A 20,910-nucleotide genomic window follows, 5' to 3' on the forward strand; every position below is an offset into this window, starting at 1 on the left:
CTACCCACATCTCTTTTCAGGTAACTAGATTTGAATTTTGAGGGCAAAATTCTTTATTAGGTGGATAGGATGTAAACCCCGGTTAAATTAGTAGATAATTAGTCAATAAATTAGTTTTTAATAAGGAGGATTAGAAATGTGAATATTATATCAAATTAGGATAGAGCTCATCGAAACGAGAATTTTGACACCAATTTAAAAAAAAAGGTCCAAAATTGGACCGAAAGGACCGAACCGGACCCGAACCGGGCTATCGGTCCAACCGGACCAACACATTAAAAGAGCCGAAAACCCCTTTCTTCTTCATTTCCCCTGCTGCATCGTGAAGAACCCCAGGGAGAAGAAAACACTCCCGAACCTCCTACGATAACTTTCCAAATCCCATAACTTCTCCGTTCGAGCTCTAATCGCCGCACCGTTTGCGGCCACGTGTTCACCGCGTCGAGCTCTACGTTTCTATCAGAACAATTTCACTAGTAACTTGTTTAATCACTTCCAGCCCTCTTTTCCCCTAATTTTTGAGTTTTTAATGAGAAGGTTGAATTTCTTTGATTTCTGATGTTTTAGGATCCAATTAGCTTGAGGAAAACGTTCACTCTTGCTTATGTGAAGCTTGGGTAAGGTGAGGATATGATAATTCTATTTTATTTTCATTGAATTTGAGCTTTGAGTATTAAATTGGATATATATGTGTTATGAATGTGTATTAGGTTGAGAATAAATAATTGGAGCTTGAAATTGTGAATACTGGAACTTGGAGGAAGCGGATTAGTTGAGTTTTGAGGGGCTGTCTTGGTTTTGAATAAATAGCTTTCGTCGTTACGTGAAAATCGGCCAAGGTATGGTTTAGGTTTCTTGCATTTAATATATAATGTTCTGTGAAAACTTAGGCTAATTGACCATAGGATAAGTTGGAATGCAGGTGTATGTTTAATGTTTAGTAATTTGTCGATGAATATATATTTGGTTGAAGTTTAAAATAATTAGTTATTAATTGAATTTGAATAATCTGAGATACGAGATTGATAAACCACTATTTTATGGTTTATATTGTGCTTAATTGTATGGTTTTATCAATTCTTTACCCACTTATTCATATGATTGGCATGCATTTATATTTCCTTCCTAAAATTATTACATGATTGAATATTTACTTCCTAGAGACTTTTAATTACGTATTTTAATTCTCCTTCATTCTATTAGATGCCGTGATCTGTGTGTTAAGTGTTTCAGGCTTTATAGGGCATGAATGACTTGGAGATTGGAAAGGAAGCTTGCAAAAATGGAAGGAACACAAGAAATTGAGGAGATAACCAGCGAGAAGTGACGTGGACGCTTGGCTCATGCAACCGCGCGGATTGGAACTGCACAAGTGACGCGGAGGCGTGGACGACGCGCACGCGTGGCAAGGCAAAACGCCGAATGACGCGTCCGCATGAATGACGCGATCGCGTGACGTGCGCGATCTGCAGAATCTGCAGAATTCACTGGGGGCGATTTTGGGTCCTACTTTGACCCAGTTTTCGGCCCAGAAAAGCAGACTAGAGCCAAGGAACATGCAGAAACTGAAATAGGACATTCATTCCACACAATCTTAGTTTTAGATCTAGTTTTACTCCTCCTCTAGGTTTTCTCTCTACACATTCATAGTTCTTAGGATTTTATTATTATTGCTTTTCGCATTGGGATATTGAGAAGAGTTATTACCTCAGCAAGACTTTGTCATTCTAGTTTGTTTTCTTTACCTGTCTCTTACTCTTCCATGTCCTTTGTTTACTCAGAATTATTATTGGATTATTTTTAGAATTTATTAATACAAGAACTATTTTTGTTTCTAATTGATTCCTTTGATTATTATTTATCATGTCTTTCTATATTTCCTTTTCCTATGTTATGAATTCTACATTTACAATGAGCGAGTAGTTCCATAACTTGGATGGGAGTTGATTGAAAGGAAGACCTTGAGTTGGAATGCTTAAAAGAAAAATTGTAATTGGGTTTATTGTTGGATTGCTCTCTAGTCACTGACACCAATCCTTCTAAGTAAGCGGATTGGAACCTGTGAATAGAAATAGCTTTCCAACTTGTTTGACTTTCCCTTACCTAGTAAGGGATAACTAAACAGAACAACCCTCAATTATCAATTAATCTTGAGAATACTCCAATAAGAATATGGCTTCCAACTAATCTACTCCCAGCCAAGGCTTTTATTTAAAATTACATAAACTCTCCAATTTAATTTCCTGTTATTCAACTCAAACCATTTTTGAAAACATCTGATTAATAAAATAGCACATCTCTCTGCAACTCGTTGGGAGACGACCTGGGACTCATACTCCCAGTATTTTAATTTTAACTTTGTGACAACCCTTCTAAATTGATAAGCGAATTTCTGGTTGGTTAAGAACTGTACTTGCAACGCATCTCTTATAATAAATTCTTAACTCGCCAATTTCTGCCACGTCAATTTTTGGCGCCGTTGCCGGGGAGTTGCAATAGAGTGCTAAAGTTATTAATTGTAATTTATTTATTTGTATTTTATTTTATTTTGCTACTATGAGCTTCATGTTTCTTTCGTTAAATGACGCATTCACTTCTTGATCCAAGCTTGCCAGTATTCGATCCTGAGATTGAAAAAACTATTTCACGAATAAGGCAAGCTCGGCGTCGGTTAGTCCTCTCTGAGGGCGGATCTGAAACGTCACTTGAGGAAGAAACAGGCTCCCTTTCTGCTGATTCGGTTGATTTACGTGCAGGTGACATGGCAGCACCTAGGAGAATTACTATCCAGGTGGCTGGAGTCCCTGATTTTTCAATGCAACCGTTTCAAGTGCATCACCCAGCAGTGGCTACAGACTTTGAAATAAAGACTGCACTGCTAAACTTGATGCCCAAGTTTCATGGCTTGCCTGCTCAAGAGCCTATCAAGCACCTTAGAGACTTCCAAGCAGCCTGTTCTACTGTCAGGCACGATGGTGCGGATGAAACTTCTATTTTGCTGAAAGCCTTCCCATTCTCTCTTGAGAAAAAGGTGAGAGAGTGGTACTACACTCAACCCGCAGCAACTGTATCCGGCTGGGATACACTCAGAAGGGAATTTTTAGAAAAATTCTTTCTAGCTGAAGTTACTGATAAACTGAAGAAAGACATTTCCATGATTGTTCAGGATGAATCCGAGACTCTCTATGAATACTGGGAGCACTTCAACAACCTTCTGGAAGCATGCCCCCACTATATGATTGACAAGATAGTGTTGCTCGGCTACGTAACACAGGGCATGAGGCCCCAAGATAAGACTACATTGGAAAGTGCTAGCAATGGGTCTATGAAAAAGTACAAGACCACTGATGAGGCATGGCAATTGATCAGCGACTTAGCTGAATCTACAAGGAATCACAGGCAGAAACAAGGTCGGTCAAAAGCTGTTGTAGAGGTATCTTCTAGCAAGGAGACTACTGCTCTGGCTCAGAGTATAAGTGAAATGACCACCTTACTGAAGCAGATGCAGTTGAGTCAACAACAAGCGCATCAAAGCCAACAGCTAGTCCCACAGAGAGTGTGCGGAATCTGTGCTGATTACATCCATTATACTGATGAATGCCCGCAGCTCCAATAGGAAGACAACACCGTGGCAGCCACTCATAACTTCTATAACCGCACCAACTAAGGGTACAATCAAGGTGGCAGTTACAACCATGGATGGCAGGACAATTCCAACCAAGGTTGGAGGGATAATTCTAACCAGAATTGGAGGGACAACAATAATAGAGGAGGCAGAGACAATCAAGGATATCAGAGGTGGAATAATAACAACAACAGGTAGCAGAACCAGAACCAGCCTTACAGAGCACCTCACCTGAGGCAGTCCCAAGGACCACAACACAACCAGCAACAAGTTCTGCAGATCACTCAATCTAATTCCTCTCCAAGTGAAGAGGCCATTCAATCCATTGCACAAGGACAAAGGAACATGGAAAGTTCACTTAATGGCCTAGCATCCGCCATACAAGCTCTCATCTCTCAGCTGGCACCACCCAATACTTCAAACACTCAACAGGCAAACTCCAGTGGAATTCCTTCTCAACCCTTGCCCAATCCGAAGGGTGGCATCAATGCCATCACCCTAAGGTCCGGAACTACACTGCAAGAGAGGAATCAGGAGGAGCCAAACCCACCAGAACACGCCTCAGCTGAAGAGGTAGTGGAAGTAGAAGATGTTGAAGAGGAAAAGGACATACAGGACATGGCTGAAGAAGAAGAAGTTCAATCATAGGAAGAAGCACAAAAGGGCGCAGACACTGCAGAAAACACCATTCCTATTCCATTTCCACAACTTGCAAGGAAGCCCAGGAAGCAGTTGGAACCTGATCCCAAAATGGTAGAAATATTCAAAAAGGTTGAGGTAACTGTTCCCCTTTTTGATGTTATTCAGCAGGTACCTAAATACACAAAGTTTCTAAAAGATTTATATATACACAAAGACAAAATTAATGAATTAGAAACTATTCCTTTAGGTAGTTCTATATCTGCTTTAATGGGAGGTATACCTGAGAAGTGTAGTGATCCAGGTCCATGTATGGTTAATTGTATTATTGGCGGTGTGATATTTTCTGACTGCATGTGTGATTTAGGAGCATGTGTTAGTATAATGCCTTTGTCTATATATGACAATTTAAGGCTCCCTCCCTTAAAAAGGTCGGCAGCTCGTTTTGTGTTAGCAGATAAAAGCATTATTACAGTGGTTGGAGTTGCTGAAGATGTATTAATGAGCATTAAGGGACTCACCTTCCCCATTGATTTTTATATCCTGGAGATGCCCCAAAATGACTCAGAGAAGCCATCATCAATCCTACTCGGAAGACCATTCCTGAAGACCTCAAAGTTCAAATTGGATGCTTTTTCAGGAACATACTCTTTTGAAATAGATGGCCGAGTAGTAATCTTCAATCTGAATGGAGCTATGAAGCATCCTTCGGAGGATCATTCTATCCTCCGGTGTGACATCATAGATGAAACCGTGGCTGAAATTCACCAGGAAGAATTTGAAGAGAAGTACATAGGACAAGGTCCGAGTATGGGGACACTTTCTGAGGACAATAACAATGCTTTACCATTGTTACCAACTCCAGACAACCCAAAGCCTGACCATGAGCAGAAGTTAGAATTGAAACCCTCCCTCTACACCTCAAATATGCTTACCTTGAGGACAAGCAGAAGTTTCCAGTTATCATTGCAAGGGAACTCACTTCTCAACAAGAAGAGCAGCTACTTGGTGTGCTGAGGAGGCACAAGAAGGCAATTGGTTGGAGTTTGGCAGACATAGTAGGCATCAACCCTCAAGTTTGTGAGCACAGAATATTTTTAGAAGAGGGGGCAAGACCTGTCCGTCAACCCAGAGAAGACTGAACCCCACTATCTTAGAGGTTGTCAAGAAGGAAGTGACCAGACTACTGGAGGCAGATATCATCTATCCCATCTCAGACAGTGAATGGGTGAGCCCAGTACAAGTGGTGCCCAAGAAGTCTGGAGTCACTACAGTGAAGAATGAGCATGGAGAGCTCATGACAACCAGAGTACAGAACGCCTGGAGAGTCTGCATTGATTACAGGTGTCTCAACCAAGCCACTCGTAAGGATCACTATCCTCTTCCATTCATCGATCAAATGCTGGATCGCTTGTCAGGTAAATCACATTATTGCTTTCTAGATGGTTACACAGGTTATTTCCAGATTCATATAGCTCCTGAAGATCAGGAAAAGACTACTTTTACATGTCCTTTTGGGACTTATGCTTATAAGAGAATGCCCTTTGGCTTGTGCAATGCACCAGCTACTTTCCAAAGGTGCATGATGAGTCTTTTCTCTGATCTTATTGAGGACTGTATGGAGGTTTTTATGGATGACTTTTGGATAGTTTATCTAGAGTGTTAGATAGATGTGTCAGTACAAACCTTGTATTGAATTTTGAAAAATGTCACTTTATGGTTAAACAAGGGATTGTACTAGGACATGTTGTATCTAATACTGGCATTTCTGTAGATCCAGCAAAGGTGGATGCTATTTCTAGTTTACCTTACCCCTCCTCTGTGAGGGAAGTCCGTTCGTTTCTTGGCCATGCAGGTTTTTACCGGAGATTCATTAAGGACTTTAGTAAGGTAGCACTTCTCTTATCTAGACTACTGCAGAAAGATATTGAGTTCGAGTTCAGTGAGGATTGCAAACAAGCGTTTGATAAGATGAAGACTGCCCTGACTCAAGCTCCAATTGTGAGAGGATCAGACTGGAGCCAGCCATTTGAAATAATGTGCGATGCGTCCAACCATGCAGTAGGAGCAGCACTGGCTCATCGTGAAGGTAAGGATCCTTTCGTCATTGCTTACGCGTCTAAGACCTTAGACGCCGCTCAGTCTAATTACACTACTAATGAGAAAGAGCTTCTTGCTATTGTTTTTGCTCTGGATAAATTTTGAGCCTATTTACTTGGTACGAAAGTAGTAGTGTACTCAGACCACGCAGCTCTAAAGTATTTATTAGCTAAAAAGGAATCCAAACCAATGCTTATACGTTGGATACTGCTACTACAAGAATTTGATTTAGAAATAAAGGATAGGAGTGGTAACCAGAATCTAGTGGCAGACCACTTGAGTCGCCTTGAGCACATTAAGGATGACTCCACTCCTATAGCTGATAATTTCCCATTTGATAACCTGCAAGCAGTATCTGAGGTAGTCCCTTGGTATGCACCTGTAGCTAATTATCTAGTTGGTCGCACCTTTCCTCCAAACTTTACTAAGCATCAAAGAGACAAGCTGAAAAGCGAGTCTAAATATTATATATGGGATGACCCATATTTATGGAGATGTGGTGCTGACCAGGTAATTAGACGGTGTGTGCCTCAATCAGAATTCCAGTCTATCTTAGAGGCCTGCCACTCATCTGAGAGTGGAGGATATTTTGGCCCTCAAAGAACAGCTAGAAAAATCTTAGACTGTGGATTCTGGTGGCCTACTCTTTTTAGAGACACTGCTGAATTTTGTAAATCTTGTTTCCCATGCCAAAAATTTGATAATATATCCAAGAGGGATGAGATGCCTCAACAGATTATGTTTTTCTGTGAAATTTTTGATGTTTGGGGCATTGACTTCATGGGTCCATTCCCAAATTCTAATGGTTATTTTTATATATTGTTAGCTGTGGATTACGTTTCCAAATGGGTGGAAGCAATTCCTACCCACACTGATGATGCTAACGCTGTTGTTTCTTTTGTTAGAAACCATATCATTTGTCGCTTTGGATTACCACGAGCAATCGTGAGCGATCAAGGCACCCATTTCTGTAACAGGAGACTAACAGGATTAATGAAAAAGCATGGGATAATTCATAAAGTTGCAATCGCCTACCATCCTCATACTAATGGGCAAGCCGAAGTGTCAAACAGAGAGATAAAGCGCATCTTGCAAAAGATAGTCAAACCTCATAGGAGAGACTGGAGCATCAGGCTACAAGATGCACTTTGGGCATACAGAACAGCATACAAGACACCCATTGGGATGAGTCCTTTTCGCTTAGTTTATGAAAAAGCCTGCCATCTCCCAGTTGAAGTAGAGCACAAAGCCTTTTGGGCAGTAAAGGAATGCAATATGGGATTTGAAACAGCCGGAGCTGAGAGGAAGTTGCAACTGCAAGAATTAGAAAGCCTTCGCCTGGAAGCTTATGAGAACTCAAGGCTGTACAAGGAGAATATGAAGGCTGTACATGATCAGCACATCAAGAGGAGAGAGTTCCAACCTGGGGACTTAGTCCTCCTTTACAAATCTCGACTGAGGCTCATGCCAGGCAAGTTGAGATCAAGATGGGAAGGTCCATACAGAGTAGAGAAGGCCGAGCAATACGGAGTTTTTTACCTAAGTCATCCTTCAAGCTTTGAACTCATCAAAGTTAATGGACATCGTTTAAAGCTGTACCATGGCATGAAGTTGAAGGAAAACAAAGAGCTCGAGATCTTCCTCTTGGAGGACCCACACATAGCCGAAGACTGAGCTAGTGGAGCGTCCAACTTACGGACGTTAAAGCAAAGTGCTAGGTGGGAGACAACCCACCATGGTATGATCGTTCTTTTCTTTATTCGTAGTTTTCTTTTTTCATAACTCTTCTCCTTATTCGCACATATAGCTTGCATCTGCATTTGCATATTTTTATATTTAAAAAAAAAATTTCACGCGACGCGACTGCATCAATGATGCGTCCGCGTCGCAGGTGGCTCAGAAAGAATAAGAAAGCGAACAGAAAGTCACGCAGAAGCGTGGCTGGAGGCGTGCCTTTGGCAGAAATCACCCCACGCGACCGCGTCACTGACGCGTCCGCATCATGTGCGAACACTGGCCTCCCACGAGACCGCGTCACCCACGCGGCTGCGTGACATGAAAATCGACGTAAAAAGGGTGCATACCCGAAAGTTATGCTGGAGTGGTGCTGGACTAGCGCTAGACGCACAGCCTTACCACGCGGACGCATGGCTCACGCATCCGCGTCATATTCCAATATTGGCCACTCACGCGATCGCGTCGACCACGCGACCGTGTCACCCAAAATTTGGCAAAATAAGATTTTGAACAGAGAGTTGTGCGAGCGCGAGGCTGCCTTCGCGCCAGTAGCACAAAACATGTCACGCGACCGCGTGACCGACGCGACCACGTCAATCCGAATAAGCACAAGTCGTGCGACCGCGTCACCCACGCGTCCGCGTCGCCTGCGCCGCACAGCTTAACCTAATGTGCCAAAATATCTTATCTTTCTCCCTTCAAATCCTACTTTTTCTTTTCCTTCCTTATTTCCTCCTTCTTCCTTCTTCCTTCTTCCTTCTTTCTCACTTTCTACTTTCTCACCACCATTTACAAGGTTTTTCTTTTCCCTTCTCTTCTTACTTTTCTATTCTTCTTCTTAATTTTTCTTCTTTTCTTTTCTTTTTACTTTCATTATCCATATTTTCTTTTTCTTTTTCTTTCCTTTTCTTTTCATTGGTGTTAGAAATTTAATTGAGTCATTATTTCTCATTATATGCTTGTGGATTGTTGTAAAATTATTTGGCAATTATATATTACTTTTTAAAGGGTTGCTTGCATGTTCAAATTATTATTTTCAATAGTTTATTCATCATGCATGCTACATGTTTGTGAAAAAACTCATAATGCATTATGCATTTTCTACATTATTCTATTCTACTATTCAATGCTTGCTTTTCATAAATTTCCTTTACTATTTTATTAATTTAATTTAATTGTCAATACAAACATGATGGTTAGTTTGTTACGAGTGATAACATATTTAACATATTAAATGCTTGATCTATGCTACTCATACCTTTGCCTGCATGCCAATAAACACCTTGCATTTAATTGTCATCACATGCACTTGCTGTATTTCCATTGGTAAACTTTTCACATGTAGTCATGACCATGTGTTAACGACATCCTCTTTACCGTGCATTGATTATCACTTACACCATCCTCTTCCTTGCTCTGTCCCTTTGAATTCATATTACTTCCTTTTTTCCTTTTCAGGATGGCCACCAAGAAAGGAAAAGAGAAAGCTACTCCCAAATCAACAGCAAGGAGAGGAACAAAAAGAGCACTAGTGACAGAACCCTCTTCAACTGCAGTCAAGCCCTCAACAAAAAGAATTAAGAGGATTATAAAGTTTGATGAAAAAGAGAAAGCCTTCCCAGCAAAGGACACTGCACGATTTACCAATCGCTACTGTGAGCAGATGTTCCCCATCCTGGCAGAAAGGAGTTACAACAACGAATACCTTCTTATCCTCCCGCCCAATATTACTACCTTTGTTGAGCCGCAAATTGCACGAAGACAATGGGGTTTCCTCCAGAGACAGCCAAGGCAGGTTAATCTTTCTTGGGTTGTTGAGTTCTACTCTAATTTCCACCTGCCAACCCTGCAGTCTGTCTATGTACGTCAGAAGCAAGTCCCCATTACAGAAGAGGCCATTCAACAAGATCTAGATCTTCCCCCTGCTCCAGAAGGATTGGACGCCTTTCAAGAAGCCTCACTCAAGCGCCAGATGTACCAATTTGACTGGGACGCTGTTCTCAGAGTTATCGCACTACCTGGCAGCAGATGGATCTACGGATACCACCGTTCCCGTCCTAAGGGAATATCGGCTTCAGCACTTACCTTGGAGGCTCGCGTATGGGCACAGATCATGTCCCATTACATCTTTCCGAGCACTCACGAATCCTCCTTCACTGCAGACATGGCCGTTCTACTATGGTGCATCCTTACAAACCAGCCTCTGAACTTACCAAGACACATCCGGAATGCCATGGGACATGTACAGATTGCGGGCAACTTACCTTTTCCCGCCTTGGTCTCAGATCTCGTCTCAGCAGCCAGGGTCTCCTACAGAGCTGGGGACACCAAAGCCATGCTTCCACGGGATGATCAGTACGTCCCTAACGGGAAATATATTAGACTTCCAGCAGCCCCTACTAGCCAGCCTCCTGAACCGGCTGAAGAGCTCCCTCCTTCCGCACCACAAGCACCTACAACAACCCAACTGCTCCATCAGATACTTGAAAAGTTGGATCGGCAGGAACAGAAAGCTAAGCTAAGAGAGCACCGTAACAAGCACCGATTCACATACCTTAAGGAGCTGATTATGGGAAAATTCAAGAACTCAGACACCCCGGACTCCACTTCCTTTACCAGCACATGGAGCCATGATGGTCCCGACTGTGGAGATACTGCTACCAGCCCACGCCTGTTCCTGACAGATGGCACCGAGGACGGTGCAAAGCCTTAAGTGTGGGAAGGTCGGTCAGTACCTGACTTCCGGAGGTAATTTCTCTTTCCTAACACCAATAAAATAGGATATTTAGTTAGTTTTTCTTTTGTAGAATAGGATAAATTACATAGTAATAGATTAGTTGCATGCATGTTCTACTTGATTGAAAAGACAATAAGTTTCTTCTAAGACCCTGACCCTATTTTGAGAATAAAATTTCACTAATTTTTATCAAAACTTGTATGTTAAATTTGCTTGAAGTTGTATATAGAACATGGTTTTTGAGCTAAAGAACACACAACCTGTGAGATTTTGAGCTTATTTACATGGTTACATTATTTAACCATAATTATTTTATTCTTGTGTGTTTACTTCTCTATGATTGTAATCTACATTTTGTTTCATCCTATATGTCCAATGTTTAATATATTTATATGTTTGCATATGATTGAGGCCATTACTTGTTTAAGCTCACTTATCCAAATCAAGCCTACCCTTTCAATTACCTTTGTTAGCCACTTTCAATTGAGCCTTTGGTTAGCTTAAGATAGAATTGTGTGTGTTAATTAAGTATGGAAAATTGTGGGAACAAAAGATAATAAGGCAATGTGTCATGATAATATAATGGAAATTTGGGTACCTACTCATGTGAAATATAAGAATAAAAAAAATCTATGTGCATTGATAAGCTATGTTTATTTCCATATTTATATTCAAAAAAAAAATAAAAAATATAAAATAAAATTAAATTAAATTAAAATAAAATTTTCAATAAATGAATAAGGGGACAAAATTACCCCAATGTTAAGTTAAGAATTCAAGGATCAATGCATGTATGATAAAGTTAAAATAAAAAGTTGATACATGAGTATGGAATGTGAAAGAGAAATTTTGGGTAGCTAGGTATGAAATTTGAGTTATATAGAATGTACATATGTATGGGTTAAAGCTTAGGTTAATTAAAGATTCAATTTACAAGCTTACTTAACCATATATGTATCCTTACCCTTACCTTGGCCCCATTACAACCTTGAAAAGACCTTATGATGTTTGCATAGGTATATTAAATGTTGTTGATTGGTTAGGAGAAGAACAAAAATTAGAAAGTATGATTAGAGAAGGATAGAGTGATTGCCCTATACACTAGAGAGATTAGAGTATACATACATCATCAGTGAGGGTTCAATGCTTAAATTCTATGTTCCCTGCTTTCAGGAGCTACCTTCTTGCATTTTTATCTGTTCTTACTGTATAAGAATTGAATTAGTGGAGTTTGATTTGTGATTGTCTTGAAGAACCTATTTACTTTTGACCAAGTGGACAAGAATCATATAGTTGCATTCATATATATAGGTTGCATTGCATTACATGAGTTTTACATGTTCCTACTCATTTGTTTTATCTCCTTCAACTAAGCATGAGGACATGCTAATGTTTAAGTGTGGGGAGGTTGATAAACCACTATTTTATGGTTTATATTGTGCTTAATTGTATGGTTTTATCAATTCTTTACCCACTTATTCATATGATTGGCATGCATTTATATTTCCTTCCTAAAATTATTACATGATTGAATATTTACTTCCTAGAGACTTTTAATTACGTATTTTAATTCTCCTTCATTCCATTAGATGTCGTGATCTGTGTGTTAAGTGTTTCAGGCTTTATAGGGCATGAATGACTTGGAGATTGGAAAGGAAGCTTGCAAAAATAGAAGGAACACAAGAAATTGAGGAGATGACCAGCGAGAAGTGACGCGGACGCATGGCTCACGCGACCGCGCGACATAAAGGAAATCGCAGTGACGCGGACGCATGGCTCACGCGACCGCGCGGATAGGAACTGCACAAGTGACGCGGAGGCGTGGACGACGCGCACGCGTGGAAAGGCAAAACGCTGAATGACGCGTCCGCATGAATGACATGATCGCGTGACATGCGCGATCTGCAGAATCTGCAGAATTCGCTGGGGGCGATTTTGGGCCCTACTTTGACCCAGTTTTCGGCCCAGAAAAGCAGACTAGAGCCAAGGAACATGCAGAAACCGAAAGAGGACATTCATTCCACACAATCTTAGTTTTAGATCTAGTTTTACTCCTCCTCTAGGTTTTCTCTCTACACATTCATAGTTCTTAGGATTTTATTATTATTGCTTTTCGCATTGGGATATTGAGAAGAGTTATTACCTCAGCAAGACTTTGTCATTCTAGTTTGTTTTCTTTACCTGTCTCTTACTCTTCCATGTCCTTTGTTTACTCAGAATTATTATTGGATTATTTTTAGAATTTATTAATACAAGAACTATTTTTATTTCTAATTGATTCCTTTGATTATTATTTATCATGTCTTTCTATATTTCCTTTTCCTATGTTATGAATTCTACATTTACAATGAGCGAGTAGTTCCATAACTTGGATGGGAGTTGATTGAAAGGAAGATCTTGAGTTGGAATGCTTAAAAGAAAAATTGTAATTGGGTTTATTGTTGGATTGCTCTCTAGTCACTGACACCAATCCTTCCAAGTAAGCGAATTGGGACTTGTGAATAGAAATAGCTTTCCAACTTGTTTGACTTTTCCTTACCTAGTAAGGGATAACTAAACAGAACAACCCTCAATTACCAATTAATCTTGAGAATACTCCAACAAGAATAGGGCTTCCAACTAATCTACTCCCAGCCAAGGCTTTTATTTAAAATTACATAAACTCTCCAATTTAATTTCCTGTTATTCAACTCAAACCATTTTTGAAAACATCTGATTAATAAAATAGCACATCTCTCTGCAACTCGTTGGGAGACGACCTGGGACTCATACTCCCAGTATTTTAATTTTAACTTTGTGACAACCCTTCTAAATTGATAAGTGGATTTCTGGTTTGTTAAGAACTTTACTTGCAACGCATCTCTTATAATAAATTCTTAACTCCCCAATTTCCGCCACATCAGAGATTCCCTGGATAAAGTGCCGTGGCTTGCCACCATGTGTACCAGGTTGAAAACTCGATACTCTGTTGACCCTACGACGTAAGTGTGACCGGGCACTATATAAATTCCCGGAAATGTTACCCCCATTGAGCAATATTGATTACTTAAAAAAAAGCTATGCATAGACTCTTGGGGATGCACGTCGGAGGACCGTCTAAGGACAATTCAGACTTGTCGGGTTGGCTGGATAACCGACAGATGAGCCTCATCAGCCATAGGACAGGCATGCATCATATGCATATTACTTGAATTACTTGCTTGTGCTTTAATTGGGTGTGCCTATCTGTATTTGCCATGCTAAATGTGTATTTGTTACCTGCAGTAGTTGTAACCTTCTTGTGTTTGCCTTATCTGTCTATTTGTCTGTGAAAATGCATGAAGGAGTTGGAGGTATGGAAGAATGGCAGTATGGATTTAGATTTAAGGTTAAGTTGAGTTAGGATTAAATATTTTTAGAGAACCACCTTTTATGGCTTCTATTTAATACTTTAAGCTCTATAATCTGAGTGTCGGCGTTCTAGGATTGCCTCTGGCATTCCCAGGACCTTATATATTATGTGTGTGGCACCTTTACCATACTGAGAACCTCCGGTTCTCATTCCATACTATGTTGTTATTTTTCAGATGCAGGTCGAGAGGCATCTCGTTAGGCATCTGGACTCTTGAAGCAGAGTGGTTACAGGGTTATTTTGTCATGCTATGATGTATATATATGTACTTAGTTTTCTCTCTGCATAACTTGTTCTTTTGATCCTCCTAGAGGTTTATGGAGAGGCAGGATTGTGTATATGTACTTTTGGGTTTTGGATATGTATGTATATATATGTAAATATTCTCCGGCCAGTCTTGACTTCGCAGGCTGAGTTAGGAGCTTGTTATTTTGTATCTTTGGCACTCTATTCCCACTTCTGTTATCTTATGTTTAATAGTTATGGTTTTCTTAGCACGCAAGTTAACTCGTTCCTTGAGCGTTGCTCTTTTATTTCGCGATTTTTGTTTCCTCTATTCTTCAAGGCTCCTAGCATATTATAATTCTTCTGCTATTATATGTACTCATTTTATTTTAGAGGTCGTAATACCACACCACCTCTGTTTTACGACTTAAGCGTAAAGTTTAGTGTGGTAGGGTATTACAAATAACCCTTGCCCTTGCCTCTTAACCTCGTCACCCTGATCTTGGGACATCTTACGATGTCGTTGAGCGACCGGTTTATACGAGGGATCGATGGCAAGTTGATGGGACATGAACGCGGGGTCAATCCCGGGCATGTCGGATGGTTCCCTGGCAAATAGATATGTTACCTTTCAAGAGATCTTGAAGTTCCGACTTCAGCGGGTAAAGTAAGTCTTTGTTGATGAATGTATATTTCTCCGCCTCCAATCCAATTTGGATCTTTCCAGATTATCGTCAGTCTGCAGCCTCGGCTTCTCCTGAACTCGAGAGTCCAAATCCAGTAAGAATACCCCTGTGGACTTCTGGGCCTTATCTCTTAGGCCCAGACTTGCTGTATTGCACTTGATAGCAAATATTCGATCTCCTTGAATTGTGGCTACCCATCCTTCTGCCGTCATATACTTCATGATGGAAAACTTGGTTAAAACGAAAGCGCAAAGGTCATTCAGCATTTTTCGTCCAAGGATAACATTATGGGCCGTTGAATCCTTCAAACTACAAACTCTTCTTGTACCACCCAAGCTTCCGATCCTTCTCCCACCGTGAAGAGGAAGTTGATAGCTCCGTCAGGTTTGATATAATAATCTCCCAATCCCATCACTCCAGGTAGGTGTGGCTTGAGATGGTGATCCTTGAGCCCTAGGGCATTAAATGCATTCCTAAATAGTAAATTGGAATCTGCTCTAATATATATCAATATTCTTTTTGCGATTCCATTTCATAACCTAGTTGTGATCACCAAAGGCTCATCATCCTCCATCGTGGTATATTGGTAATCTTCTGCATTGAATTGAATGGTTGGGAAGCTCTGTATCTTGAAAACGTTGGAACTACTTGTGGACTTGACATCTTTCTTAATTGCGTTTTTAGTTTTTTACAACTCATTCTTTCGTACCACCACATTCACAAACACTTGTGCAGTGACTTCCTGACTTTTTGTAGTTTTAGAATTTTGAGGATTCCTCGCCTCCTGATATTCATAATCATTTTGTCATTGGGGTGGCTTAACATGCTAGACAATCTCTGGAAGCTTTCCATCCTGGATAGCCTACTCTAAGGCATCCTTCATATCTACATAATCTTCTATCCTATGACCATAGGACTTATGGTCATCACAATATTGAGATTTATTTAAAGATGCCCTTGGTCAAATTTGCCTAGCTTTGGGTAGATGCCACGATGTGACACTTGTTGGTAAACCTCCGCTAGTGATGCCACGAGCGGTATGTATGAAGAAAATTTTCCCATTCTAGGAACCATTGTCTTTAGAGTACTTTATCCCGAGGTCCCGGCCTTATTAGGTGAGGGAGCTGAGTTTTTTCACTTTGTCAAAACTACACTTGAGATGTCTTCGTCCTTCATATATTCTAGAGCAATCTAATGGATTTTCTCCATAAACTTCACATCTTTAGATGTGAGGTGCCTACAGAAGTCTCCTTCGAGCAAACCGGCGATAAGGCAAAGACATATGACCTTTGGTGTTCTGGTGTTCACTTCTAAGAGTGCTTTGTTGAACCTGTCAAGATAATCTCTTATGCTTTTCCCAACCCTTTGTTCTACTCCGAGTAGTGAAATTGGTGTTTAGCCTGAGTACGCCTAGTGGTAAAGTGAGCAAGAAACTTGACCTTGATGCCATGAAATGAGGAGATGGAGCCAGAGGACAATGTGTTGAACCACACCCTTGCCGGCCCAGAAAGAGTTATTGGGAATGCTTTATATCTTATAGCATCTCCTACTCCCTTTAGGTTTATTCATGCTTCAAAAGCATCTATATGTTCCTGAGAGTCTGACTTTTCTTCATATTTCAAATCGGTTGGTTTATCAAAGTATTTGAATAATCGGACCTGTAGAACATGTGAGGCAAAGGGAGTTTGTCCCATGATTACATGCTCCCTAGAATCCATATAATGCATAGGGCTTGGACTTCTGTCCAAAGTCCGTTTCCTTCTGGACTGAGTTGATTGGGATTGGGAGTTGGACCTTCTTCATCTTTTGTGGTCATCATATGGATCTTGATGTCGAGAGGATTTCCTCCGTTTTAGCCGACCCCATCTTCACGTCGGTGATCTCGGGACCTTTCTGGACTCACCCTTTCTCTACCTCGGGAACGCTCCTTTACCGTACGATTGCGGGATCGGGTTCTGTGGGACTCTAAGAATTCTTTTAATCTTCTCTCTAGCTCTTTGTTCATGCCCGGATCCGAGCTGTGTGACCCGGGCTGATTGACGACAAGTCGACCGACCTGTTCAGACCAGGATTATCTGACCTCTTTATAAAAGAGGTCGACCAAATCACTACAGAGGCCCAAAAAGACCCAGACAAAGGAACACGGCCCAAATCTAAAGGCAGCCAAAGCCTAGAAAGATAAGGACGGTTCTCCTAAAGATAAAGATGACTTCACTTAAAGATAAGATAAGATAACTATCTTATCTCCAGAAAAGATCACTCTACAACATTATAAATACACTGGAGCACCCAGGTATAACTCATACTCTGATTCTACTAAAAACCTGCTTAAAGCCCATGCTAACTTAAGTATCGGAGTCTCTTGCAGGTACCACCACCCTCTGGTGATGAAGGATCAGCAGCATCTCCAGCTCCTCCAGTTCCACCAGGTCGGACACGATAGCTCCGGCCACCACAGCAGATCTCATCCGTGATCGACCAACAGTTTCAGGTAACCCTCAGAACATTGGCACCATTTTCGGGGACTTGGAAGTCATCCCATCACCATGGCAGATAACCTTGACAACGACCATGACTCCGAATTGGAGGAGAGAACTCCGCATAAAAATGCGGACACCACACCTAAGGATACCTCTCAACCCAACAAAAATAAAAATTTTCCAAACACAGAAATCATGGAGGCCCTACGAGCTCAACAAGATCGCCTCAAACAACTCGAAAAAGAGGTCGAACATCAACGAGAAGCTGAAAGAAACCTTCAGAGAGAAACCAGGCGACGCCGAGAATCGGAGGATAAACTCTTGAAACTCGAAGCCGATCTCAAAACCAAGACTACACAATCCAGTCATGAAGATCACCCCCGCAAAGATCAAGACCCATTCACTAAAGAGATTATGAAAGCCAAAGTCTCAAAGGACTTCAAAGCTCCTGGCATAACCCCATACGACGGCACATCAGATCCGAGCCATCATCTCAGCAATTTCAGAAGCAGAATGTATCTCACCGACGCATCAGACGCTATTCGATGCAAAGCCTTCCCAATAATCCTAACCAAGACAGCAATTAAATGGTTCGACAGTCTGCCCCCGAGATTCATCGCAAGTTTCGATGACCTAGCCAAAAAATTTTTTGCCAGATTCTCCATACAGAAAGACAAAACCAAGCACGCCCCAAGCCTATTAGGGATCAAGCAAAGAGATCGGGAGAGTCTTCGCAACTATATGGAAAGATTCAACAAAGCATGTTTGGATATACAAAGTCTGCCAACAGAAGCAGCCATTATAAGCCTCATCAATGGCCTACGAGAGGGACCTTTTAGTCACTCCATATGAAAAAGATATCCCACATCTCTAAATAAAGTGCAGGAACGAGATGAGAACTACATCAACATGGAGGAAAACTCTCGAATAGGAGAGACCTCAAAATCCGGATTCTCCTACTCATCTCGGGATAAGGATAAAGAGTCCAAGAAGAAAGAAGACCAACACGGAGAGAAGATTAAGAAATACCACAACTACACCCCCCCCCTTCGGGTGTCTCTTGTGGAAGTTTATCGAGAATTATGCCACACTGAGAAGGTTCCACCACCTCGACCAATTAAAAGCAAAAAAGGAGGCAGAAATCGGACAGAATATTATGAATACCATCGAATTTATGGACATCCCACCAACGAGTGCTTCAACTTGAGGAATGTCATAGAAAAATTGGTGAGAGAGGGGAGACTAGATCGGTACTTAGCCAGCAAAACAGATGAGCCCAGAAAAAGAAGAAGAGACGAAGAAGTCGGCCGAACTGAGCGGCCACTTCGTACCCCAGAGAGACATGTCCACATGATATATGGAGGATTTGCAGGATGAGGGATCTCTAAATTATCTCGAAAAAGATACCTGAAAGAAGTATATCACATCGAGGGAGGAGAAGAGGCACCCAACCTGCCTACTATTACTTTCACTAAAGAGGACGCGACTGGTATCATCTCGGGACACGACGATCCCATGGTCATCACTATCATATTGGCCAACGCTAACCTCCACCACACACTAGTGGACCAAGGAAACTCGGCTGATATCTTGTTTAAAACCGCCTTCGACAAACTCGGCCTAGAGGAAAAAGAGCTCAGAGCATATCCGAACAACTTATTTGGACTAGGAGACACTCCAATCCAACCACTTGGATACATCTCACTACACACAACCTTTGGAAAAGGAAACCGGTCAAGGACACTCAACATAGATTATATTGTAGTCGACATAAGCTCAGCCTACAACGCCCTAATAGGTCGGGCAACATTAAATCAGCTCATAGCAGTAGTCTCAACTCCACATCTATGCATGAAATTTCCAACCCCAGAAGGGATTGGTACGATAAAAGGAGATCAGAAAATAGCACGACGCTGTTACAATGAAAGTCTGAACCTCAGAGGCAAATGGGAAGAAATCCACACCATTGAACTCGGGGGAGTTCGAGGTCAGGAAGAACTTCGCCCACAACCTGAGGGCAAAGTCGAAGAAGTCCAGATCGGAGACACCCTGGACAGAACAACAAATATTGGGGCAACCCTAAAGGAAGAGGTAAAAAGGCCCTTGATACAGTTCCTAAGGGATAATGTCGACCTCTTCGCGTGGAGGGCCACAGACATGTCAGGCATAGACCCCAAGCTAATGTGCCATAAACTGACAGTATACCCAGGATCTCGGCCAGTACAGCAGAAGCGTAGGAAGCTCGGGCCGAAAAGATCCCAAGCTGTGGAAGAACAGGTACAAGCTCTACTGGAGGCAGGATTCATAAGAGAATTCAAGTACCCCCTATGGCTAGCCAATGTTGTCTTGGTGAAAAAGTCAAATGGGAAATGGCGGATGTGCACTGATTACACCGACCTCAATAAAGCTTGCCCAAAAGATCCCTATCCACTCCCAAATATCGACACTCTAGTGGATGCTTCCTCTGGATACAAGTACCTCTCTTTCATGGATGCTTATTCAGGATACAATCAAATCCCAATGTATCCACCTGATTAGGAAAAAACCTTGTTCCTAACCCCAAAAGCAAACTATTGTTATGTCGTCATGCCATTCGGACTTAAAAACGCAGGAGATACTTACCAAAGATTAATGAACAAAGTCTTCGCAGACCACGTTGGGAAACTCATGGAGGTATATGTAGATGACATGTTGGTAAAAATACAGAGTGAAGAATTGCTACTTTCTGACCTCACCAAAGTGTTCGACACCATAAGAGAGCACGGTATGCGACTCAATCCAGTAAAATGCACTTTTGCAGTAGAAGCTGGCAAGTTCTTGGGCTTCATGCTCACACAAAGAGGAATTGAGGCAAACCCAAATAAATGTCGAGCAATACTCGACATAAAAGTCTGGCCTGCGTCAAAGAGGTACAGCAACTCAATGGAAGACTGGCAGCCTTGTCCAAATTTTTAGCCGGATCAGCCATAAGATCTCTCCCCTTCTACGCCACTTTAAAGAAGGGAAGGAGGTTTGAATGGACAACGGAGTGCGAGCAGGCCTTCTAGGATTTCAAACGGTTCCTGGGACAACCACCTATTCTAACTCGACCACGGGAGGGAGAACCACTTGTATTATACCTCGTAGTAGGAAATCGAGCAATAGCCTCAGCACTAGTCAGAGAAGACAAAAATGGGCAGCAGCCCATCTACTTCATCAGCAAAGCCCTACAAGTGACCAAACTAAACTATCAGAAGATAGAAAAGTTCGCCTACGCTCTCATACTAACTTCTCGACGACTTCGACCATAT

At 41.5% G+C, this 20,910-nt stretch overlaps 1 long non-coding RNA gene across 1 annotated transcript; it reads left to right on the plus strand.

The window, feature by feature from the left end:
• On the plus strand, nucleotides 723-14,728 carry LOC107648076. Its single transcript, XR_001621715.1, has 2 exons — nucleotides 723-839; nucleotides 14,405-14,728. It is a non-coding gene; the product is annotated as an uncharacterized LOC107648076 (long non-coding RNA).

This window comes from Arachis ipaensis, chromosome B06 (genome assembly GCF_000816755.2).
Source record: "Arachis ipaensis cultivar K30076 chromosome B06, Araip1.1, whole genome shotgun sequence".
In the NCBI taxonomy this organism is placed as follows: Eukaryota; Viridiplantae; Streptophyta; class Magnoliopsida; order Fabales; family Fabaceae; genus Arachis; species Arachis ipaensis.